Here is an 11,114-nt window from a genome sequence, read left to right on the forward strand (position 1 = left end):
CATGAGATCCGCAGCAAATTGTTTCCTCATATAGGACAATTGAAAAAATAATTTTGTGACGTCATTTAAAATGGTCATGACCGGTTTCCTCTAAAAATGTACCTTTTCTTTCTCCGCTAAAATCTTACGTTTTATTTTTTCACCAAATAAAAAAAGCTAATCTAGTATTTAAATAAAATACTGTAATATTGTATCTACATTTTAAATTAACTTTAAAAATTACATAGGTATATAAAAATTTCAAGATTTCAAAAACTTTTTTTGTTGTTTTCAATTCCTTTTTTTATTAAGGTAAATTTCATATTAATATTTATAAATAAAATGAAAATGGCAGAAATTACGATAAGTTATAGATATCTTATGACGGAAAAATAATTTAAATTTCACAAATTTCGTATATGTTTGAACCAATACAATTATTAAAAAAATAATTATATTTTTAATATGTTTTATGTAAGAAATTGTGGTTAAAACAATTATTATAACTTATAAGTATCAATAATTATTTTTACCTCATATTAAATTCACAATATATTTTATTCATATACAAAATTTTTATCATACATAAATAGAATAAAACAATTTCTCTCTCATTAATTATAATAAATACAATCATCTATTTTTTTTTTTTTTTTTTTTTTTTAATTATTACAATAAGGTATTCCTAGCTTACGCTATCTATACCTAGAGATGAAAGATAAAATACATTTTGGCGTAATTAAGTGCGATAAATAAATAAGTTACAGTTTTACATTAGATGATAACAGTAGATAGAGAATTAATTAGATAGTGTCTTGAGGAATTAGGTCATGTGGGCGACCTCGTTTGAGACGGCGCTGTGGAGGTGGTCTGGTGTTGATGTGGTAGTGCATTGAGCCTGTTGACCTATGGATGGATTCGAAGAAGCTCACAGCCGTGAGCTTGATGTGGTCTTGAATGGTTGAAATTTTAAGATCTTTGTGTATGCTTGAGTTCCTTACAAACCATGGGGCGTTAGTTATCGTTCTTAAGACTTTGTTTTGAAATATCTGCAGTTTTTTGAGATGAGTTTGTGCGCAATTACCCCAAACAGGGCAGGCGTAAGTGATTAATGGACGTAGTACTTGCTTATAAATAAGTAGGGAAAGGTTTTTTTGTAGGGAAGACTTTCTGTTTAAGATAGGGAAGAGCATCCCTAAACGTTGATAGGCTTGTTGAAGTTTAGTTGAGAGGTGTGGCCACCAGGTTAATCTTTTGTCCAATGTTACACCGAGGTACTTGACGGATGGCTTCCATGAGATTGGCTCATGGTTAAAAATTAACGGTGGTGGAGTAGGATTACGGCGTAGACTGAATAATACACTTACGCTTTTTGATGGATTAATTGATATTTTCCAGTTCTTGCACCAGGCAGATAATGTATTTAAGTGGTTTTGTAGGTGTACAGATATTGCTTCTGGGTTGCGAGATTCAGAGTAGATGACAGTATCGTCCGCAAAGAGGGCTATGTTTGTGTGCAGTGATTGCGGGATGTCGGATGTGTAGATGTTAAATAATGTTGGGCCAAGTATAGATCCTTGTGGGACGCCAGCTACGATTGGTTGGAAAGAAGAAAAGTTGTCATTTATTTTAACAGAAAATTGCCTGTTAGATAGAAACGAAGTTAGGGAGTTGAGTAGGTAATATGGTGTGTTGATAATTTTGAGCTTGTACAACAACCCATGATGCCAAACCTTATCAAAGGCTTTTGATATGTCAACGAAAACGGCACCCGTGTGACAGTGTTTTTCATATGAGTTGCTTATATGTTCAGTTATGCGCATGAGTTGCTGTGTAGTTGAATGATGTGCTTTGAAACCAAATTGGAATTTTGGAATTGTGTCTGTACAGTTTAGATAATTTTGCAGTCTTGAGAGGATGACTTTTTCGAAAATCTTAGATAACGAAGTTAGCAGACTAATTGGTCTGTAACTGTCGGGGTCTGATTTGTCTTTTCCAGGTTTTTTTATGAGTATTATGATTGCTTTTTTCCAGTTATCCGGAAAGTGACCAAGGCGAAGGAGCGAGTTAAATAGAGAAGTCATGAACATAATTGCCTTATTAGGAAGTTTTTTGTACATAAGATTCGTGATGTTGTCGTGGCCAGGAGATTTTTTATTAGGTAGCCTTTTGATTATTGTTTTAATTTCACCAGGTGTAGCAAAGTTGATTGAATTTTGTACAGAGAAGTTTGGTGATCTCAGAACATCTAAAACCCTAAGATCATTAGGGTTGTGTGCGTACTGATTCAGGGAGAAAGTATTCGAAAGGTTTTCCGAAAAAAATTTGCATTTATCCGCGTCAGAAATTATGAGATGAGTTGGAGTGCGAAGAGGAGGAATGCAATTTGTCTCTTGGTTTAAAAGATTTTTTGTGACTTTCCATAGGCTTGAGTCGTTTTGATGAATATTTGACAAGAACTTGCTATATGAATTTACGCGGAATTGTTGAAGGGCGGTTTGCACTTGTTTAGTAAGCTTGTTTAACGTTGTTTTGGCTGCTGAGTTTCTCTGGTTTTGCCAAGCACGTCTGGCGATGTGTTTTTGTTGGATTAAAGTCAATATGAACAGTGGTAGTGAACCGTGATTTTTTTGAATTGGATTTTGGGGTGAGGTGACCGAGCACGCCCGTGCAGCATCAGTAACGACTTCGGTGAAATGTTCAGCAATTTTGTCTGCTGCTAAGACAGTAGTTATATTTTTTGGAATAATTAATTTATTATTTATATAGTCTGAGTAAGTGCACCAATTTGGTTTACCTTTGAAAAGTGAGACATTTGAGCGGTAAAATTGCAATGGAGAATTTAAATGTATTATTACTGGATTGTGATCTGAATCGAGTTCAGAGAGGGATTCATGTACGACGTTGAATTGAATTGATTTGGTTACAAGAATGTCTAGTATGTCAGCAAGTCTATTCATATCCGAAGGAAAATAAGTTGGTGAGCTTGGTGCAGATACTATACATGTAGAGGTAGATATGTATTTATGTAGTTTAATACCGTTTGGATTCGAGACACGGCAACCCCAATTAGTATGTTTCGAGTTTAAATCACCGGCCATTATAATGTTATTGTGTAGGTTCATTAATTTGTCGTAATCGGCGATGTGCATTGTGCGGCTTGGTGGTTGATAAGCGCTGACGATTAGAATAGATCGATTATTAAAATTAATTAGCACTGCAGTGGCTTCTAAGCTCTGAAGAACAGGAATTGGGAAATGTTGGTGTTTAATTTTGTTGCGTAACAGTATTGCTACGCCGCCCATAGAGCGTGTCGGCGCGTTACGATCCGCGCGGTACATTGTGTAGCCGGGGAATTTAATTTTGTCCGTGTGTGACAAATGTGTTTCGGTTATGCAAGCTATGTCAATATTATGATGGTTAAGAAATGCCATTAAGGAGTTCCTTTGGGATTTAATACCGTTGGCGTTCCAATTTAGCAAAATTGCGTTATGGGGAACCATGAGTGTTTTGATTTAGGCTATTTATGATGACGGGCAGATTTTCGATTATTTTCTGCATGAGTTGAGTGATGAAGGTATTTATAAGTGGTAGGAGCGTTTTCATGAAGCCGTTGTCGCTATCTGCGTTGTTAGTTGAATTACTGTTGGAGTTATTTTTGCATGCAGAGGCATACGTAATATGATCATTAGTGTTATCTTTGTTAGTATATACATGCTGATTAGCCGGTTTAGGCATTGAATTACTATAATTATTGTTATGGCGAGGATTAGCGACTGTTTTATTTTTGTTTTTTTGTTATATCTTTATAAAATGTACAGCCTCTGTAACTAGCTGGATGGTCACCGTTGCAATTGACGCATTTAGCAGGAGTTTTTAGAATTTTTTGACATTGGGTATAGTGATGGTCGCCCGCGCATTTAACACACCTGGGCGGTAAATGACAAAATTTTTTAGTGTGCGAGAATCTTTGGCAGTTTGTACACTGAGGGATGCCAGTTGATGGTTTTCTTGGCTCTACGGAAACTACACAGTGTAACAATCTATTTAAAGAGTAAATGTCGGGTGATGATTTTTTGAGGAGAACGGCGACGATTGGAATAGGATTTTTATAACGGTTTTGGAGACGTGTCACGGTGTCTACTTCGAAGTTAAGTTCTTTCAGCTCGTTGAAAATCATTTCCTCCGTTATCGGAATTGGGAGGTTCCTGATGACAACTGATAATTGTTTTTCAGTTTGGAATTGGTAGGTATGATATTTAATTTCAGATTCGTTGAAACTTTTTGTAATCGATCTGTAATCTTCGATTGAGCTTAGGTTTAATTTTAATGAATTTTTTTGTATGTGTGACTGAGAATTCGTCAAAAGTTTGATTAGATAAAGAAGTATGAAATGTTTCGAAATTTGAAATATCGTAGACGTAAATTGGCGGTATTTTGGGACTAACCTGTGCGTCCTGTGCGTTGTCGTTTGTGGGAACGCCGTCTTGGTCAAGTTCGTCGTCGATGTTTTGAAGCGGAGTAAATTTGTTTTTGCTTTGAAAGGGTGGAGTAAGTGGAGCTGCGTTTGTTCTCTTTCTTGGGGCGTGTTGTAGAATGCGGGTTTGGGGAGACCCGCGACCCCTATTTGAAGGCATGTTAAAACGGTTACGAAGTATATATGTTACGGTAAACAGAGCACGGAGGACAACCTGCTACGACGGCTACTGATAACCAACTGACAATCATCTATTAATATTCATGAACTAGAATAATTTTTTTTATTTGTCAGAAAAGTGATTTGGTGGAAAAGTGAATTGGCAGAAACGGGAAAAGTACAATTTTCCAAAGTTCGATTAAATTTTCCCCGACTTCGGGTATTTGCAAAGACGGTCGGAAACTGCCGAACGTCTACCTACTGTAACATCAGAATTTAAATAATACCGGTGGACGCGTGCGATATTTTCTTATCAAGCGGATATTATAATTGTTAAAAATAGATCATCAGTCAAAAAGTTCTGTTTATAAATTTATCACAATATTAACCGATCTGTCTACAATGTGTTAGATAGATTGTGCTATTAATTATTATATTTTTGTCAGTTTGTCACTTAGTCAGTATTTATTTTCGTCGCATGTTTGTGCAAATTATTTTAAATTAATAGATACTAAAATATTATTACACATAATAAAATATTAGGTTTCATGAAAATAAATATTAACATAAATATTATGTTTCATATATGATATATACCTATGAGTTTATTAAAGATAAGTTTAAAATGTAGACTTCCATAGCAGGCGTGGATCTGAGGGGACTAAGGGGGCGCGCACTCACTTCAAATCCCCCAAAAATACTTTTGTTGAAATGTTGTACACCCCCCCTCTTAGGAAAAAAGTTTGGCGGGGATATATCCCACGTTCCCATCATATTATGTAATTTTGAGTTTAGGTAGGTAGAACATTTTTTTAAGGGGTTTAGTCCATTCCCTCTCCCACCAATAAACGCTTATGTGCTGAGCGTTATCCTAGAAAAAAAATTACGAATACACCACTGAGTATACTTTTATATAAAGCTTGTAGAAACCTCTCGTATATGCGCTTATACGCATCAATATCATGTCTGCATACTTATAGGTACACGTATTTTATTACGCCACCGAGCGTATGCTAGTAAAATCAATCATGAGCTTAAATTTTTTACTCGAGTTAACATTCGATTAACTATTCTATCTATTCGAAAATTATTTTCTTATAAACATGTGGAATATAATTCTAATATCTCAGGTTCGTACAAAGCTTATAATAACAATACATATTTTACGTTACAAAAATGTAAATATATATATTATATTCAGTATATGACAATTGTCTTCTTTTACAGGATTTGAAAATTTGAAAATGTTTATGAAGGCTCTGCACAGTTTATTTCTCGAAAAAGAAGATGAACCGAACGAAATAATTTTTATATTATTCATGCCGTGTGCGAAAATTTTTCAAATCTTTGAAGTAGAAAAATACGGTTATTAGTATAAAAATTTCAAAAATAAATAATTATATACTACGACAAACATTTTTTTCTGGATGTCTTCGATATGCCGACACCAAAAAGAAATATAATTTTTATGGGATATATTTTTTATATATTGAAAATAAGTTCAGGTTAATTTCTGAAGATTTGAAGTGACTTATTAATAATGTAAGATATTTAAGGAGGATGACAATTATTTTCCATTGTCATGTACCTGAAAAAATATCCAGTTTCTACAAACATTTTTAAATCGTTCTACACTCGCAATGAATAATAATAATTATTATTATTACTAAAAGTAATAGTCACAAAATTGTTTGGTATAGATAAAATATAAAATCATATTATATAAGATTGAGTATAAAATGAATCACGCACATTTATGCAATATCATATCAGTATTTAATAATTTAATTAAATAATTTAATTCAAAAGTTGTAATTGATAAAGATAATTATTAATTAACAAAAAATAATAACTAAAATGTAATACTCAAATTATAAACGATATAATAAATCGTTTATAATTTGAGTATTATTTTTGCTGTAACTATATATATATATATATAAATAGTTACAACATTATTAACAATTATATGATTACATTTTTAATAAACATTGTACGAAAAATAAATTTTCATATATAAATTTAAATATCTGTACTACGCAAAAATATTGTAAACGGTTTATAATATTATAAATGTACTATTATATATTGTTTAACAAAAGGAGTCGAATTTGCATGTCTCAGTAGAACTTTTAATGAACCACATTATTTTCGTTTACCAACTCAGTACTTTGCTTTACCATCCCACTGATGGATGAAAAACGCAATACTATATATTGCGTAAATTCAAATAAAACTGTATACTATAGCATGAACATACTTCACCGATTAATACGGTATAATATTGATGAATGGTTGTTATACTTTTATGAATGTATGTATGCATGAGTAGTGTGGGACTAGACACTTACTACAGTTATGCATTCGCGATGACACTCGTAGTTGATCGTAGGGCTTATTCTAAGGATTTTTACCTACTGCCCAAAAACACTAAAAAGTTTGTTGTATGAAATTTATTTGGATTATAATACTTACCCTCTCCCCAAATAAATTGTATATTTATATTTTAGAATTTTGACCATCGCGTGGTAAAATACAGGGACGTCATTTGGAGGGGGGACAGACTATGAAAAATGCCCCACTTTAAAAAATTTTAAAAAGTCGCCAATTCTTTGTTTGATGATCAAATGCTAAAATCAGTAAATAGTTAATTTTTATTTACTATTTTTAATCCAGAAATCAGATAATATTATCTTTTAAATACACGTTCACGGTTTTTTAAGTTGGTAAACACTGGCTCCTCCTCGGTTTATGACAATTGTTATTACGCGAAACTTATAAACTTTATTTTTGATATATTATATACTTCCATATATGTGATCTTTATAAAACAGTTTTCATGATATCGATACCATAAAAATTGAGCTCATAATCTTTAAAAACCGTTAAAATCGTTCCTACTCACCCCAAACTATGGTACATTATATTTGAGATACAATTTTATGTATTTAAATTATACAAATAAAATATAAAATATATATTTAAATATACAAATAATAAAATTAAAAGTACTTATTTAATTAGATTTATATTATTATTCCATTAAACCTATTGATAGGTAACTTATAGCCTATAGGATAAGTAAATAAATTAATGTTTTACTATCTTTAATGGTATTATTTAATTGGGTAAATTAAAACGTTTCATGTTCTTTATTTATCATCATGGCATAATTATTCATTACTAATCCTTACATGTTTTGTTCCGAAAAAATATTTTATTGATAGTCTATGGTCTATAAATATTAAATATTTAAATATATAGTTGACTATCATTTTTTAAATATTATGAAGTCGGCAAATTTAATCAGTTGTTCCACCCTTTCAAAAGTTGAAATGACGCCCCTGGTAAAATACAAAATAAAAATACGAATCTTTTCCGTTATACGTATACCCCTATTTAAATTTAAATGTCATAGATTAATCAATCATCGGAGCAGCACAGATTATAAACTTATATAATTATTACTTATTAGGGGGTAGGTACCTACTAAGGTTGGGTTTATAAATTACACAAATTTCAAATACTCAGTAGAAATTCAATCATTCAATAAGGAAAATTAAATTTTTGTAAGGTGCCCATATTTATCAAGTCAACTGCCCTTTTGATTTTCCTACTACTCAATTTGGGTCATACTGTCCGTTAGAATAAGACCTGGTTGATCGCTCAGAAAACGATAAATTGTCCCAAGCCTTAGCGAGCCAAAATGCACTCGTACACAATCAAGGTGATTCCCTCACTGCTCTGGAATAATCAAGAATGATCGAAAATAATCGGATTGTAATCAAACGACACGTGACACGGTAATCGCTAAGCTTAGTGAACACTCGCAGAAGCTCGTACTCTGATATACTTATTAGTACGGGAAGGTGGTTACTTCGAAGATCGAAATAATCACTCGTCCCTACGTTTGTGATTGTTAACGGGTATTGCGGGACCGGCTTTATTTAAGGCCATTATGTCAAACAATCGTACAACGCTGTAGTAATTTGTCTATATACAAACGAAATCGACGAAAACAAGAAATGCCACGTGAACGTCAACGTTCAAGGGTGTGTGATTGAATCCCTTTGTGGTGAATCGTATTACGGAAACGCCATAGTCAATTAAACGTACTGTAACTGCTTGCAGCCACCAAAGAACGGATTCGGATTGGCATTGCAGTGGTGTTCATCACGTATTCACCAATATACGTACTTATGGTATTGCGCGCAGGTTTCTAGTTCGATATAGATTGATGTTAAAATCAACCGAAAAAATTATCGACACTGAAACTTTGGTAGCAGGTCAACGTTTCGTGGGATAAAAGGAGTATAACCCCCCCTCCCATCTAAACAACATTACCCCTGTCCACGCAATTACATCCCAATACCGGTAGTGTAAAACGTAAGATTTCGGCTAAACGCGATGAACATAAAATTATGTGTTGTGTAATCGTAAACGGTTCATTCTTATCGTCCTAATCGTTTAAACGATGACATTTAATCACGTGAACTCGAAAATCGAAATACACGTATAACAATGCAACTGCGTCGACCTTGAAGCGGTCATGTCGTATAGATTTTCCGTCGTGTACTTTGTACGGCATCGGCACGAACCCACACACACACAAACGTGCACATACATATCCGATCGCGCATACACCGTTGGACGTTCGAAAACGTTAAGTCGACAACGGTGGAATGCAATACAGCGATTTTCGAATGGGTATTTCTTTTTTCGGCCGTTACAAACAACCGCTAACAATTTTATCTTATGGGTTAAACGCAATCATAGTCACCGGACTGTTATCGTCTTCGGTCAGATATGTTGACGTAAACGGATATTGTTTTGAAATTATTCCTGGAAAGCAGTGGCGTAACGAGTGGGGGGAGGGCTAGGGATTTAACCTCCCTTCCCATAAGTAAAATACAAACAATGATTTCTTTTATGGAATTTTGCATTTAATGTATAATATATTATAATTATTTATGCCTAAAAATAATTGTGGTTGCACCATGTTACATTTCATTTCACGGTTGTATACGCCATACGGGCTAAATACCAACGTTTATACACATGTATACGTGTGCGTGTATGATTAGTACCTAATCTTAATATAATCTCAATATAAATCTACTTTGAATCATGCGATTCGACATATAAATATATAACCGAGTATAACAAATAACCAATCGACGATTAGACTAATAAACATGAACACCTATTAATTTTATTACTAATTTATTTTACATTTTTTTACTATTCATTTTATTTTGAACTCAAGTTCTGCGACGTATTGTGTTCAATATTTTTGTAACTATAAAATTATTTATTATTAAAACGTTATTCATTTTTATTCAATATGATTGATTGGAAAATAATAAATTAAAAAACACTACTCTAACAAATGTTTTCAAAAAAAAAATAAAAAAACATGCAAGTATCTAATAATTCAAAAACACCCGTTGAAAACAACAGAAAAAAAAATCTAGTTGGTAAACTAAGTTTGAATACTAACAATTTTACTAATTATTTTAATAAATCTTATGAATTTCCTGTGCTTGATGAATTATCAAAAGCATCAAGGATAATTAATATTAAATTGTAAATTTATATCATTAAATATACATTTTTTAAAATTATTTGTACTATGATTTTAAATAGAAAAATAATATGAACGTATGAACATTTTTTTTTATGTTTCCCCTTCCCATAAATGAATTCTGCGCACGCCACTGCTGGAAAATGTCAAGAGAACGGTGATAATGCGATTTTCGCGGTTTACACTTGGCGGCAAAAACAACAAAATATATATTTACCGAAAACCAACTTAAATGTGCCTTGTTATATATATATTATTGTAAATTTATTTTTTATTTTCTATTTCGTTTGTTTTCAGTTTTCAGGAACACAAAAAAGTCGATGTCGTTTGTCGAAAATTATTCTAAACTGCATACACGATTATATTTAGGTATTTTTAATTGTCAACACATGCGAAATAAATGGTTTAACTTAATTATTTTTACAGTGACAAATAAACCTAATAATGGTAGATATTTTGTTCGTATTATACTTCCACATGTTATATTCGGTGCATCAATAATATAGTATAATATTTTCTTAATATTAACAAATATATATATTTTTTTTTATTATTTTTTATATGATTTTTAATACCAACTGTACGAGTTAAAATCATAGATTAAGTAGTACAATAGATTTGATAATGCTAAGTGAGCACAAATAAAACAAATTTGAAAAAACAATTATTGATGAGCACAATATCTGGTTGATTATAATTTTCCCCTCAATATTCACAAGTAAAACAAATGATCAAACATAATTTGGGACAACTGCAGAGTATACATAAACATAACGTACGTGCTACCCCAATAATAAAAATAAATAAAAAAAAACAAGTGTTACATGCTATATAACATAAAATAATAATATTACGTGCTAATTAAAATCTGCTAAAAAATTGCACATAAAATATATACACACACAAACACACATA

This window comes from Sipha flava, unplaced genomic scaffold (genome assembly GCF_003268045.1).
Source record: "Sipha flava isolate LNK unplaced genomic scaffold, YSA_version1 117_pilon_pilon, whole genome shotgun sequence".
NCBI lineage: Eukaryota > Metazoa > Arthropoda > Insecta > Hemiptera > Aphididae > Sipha > Sipha flava.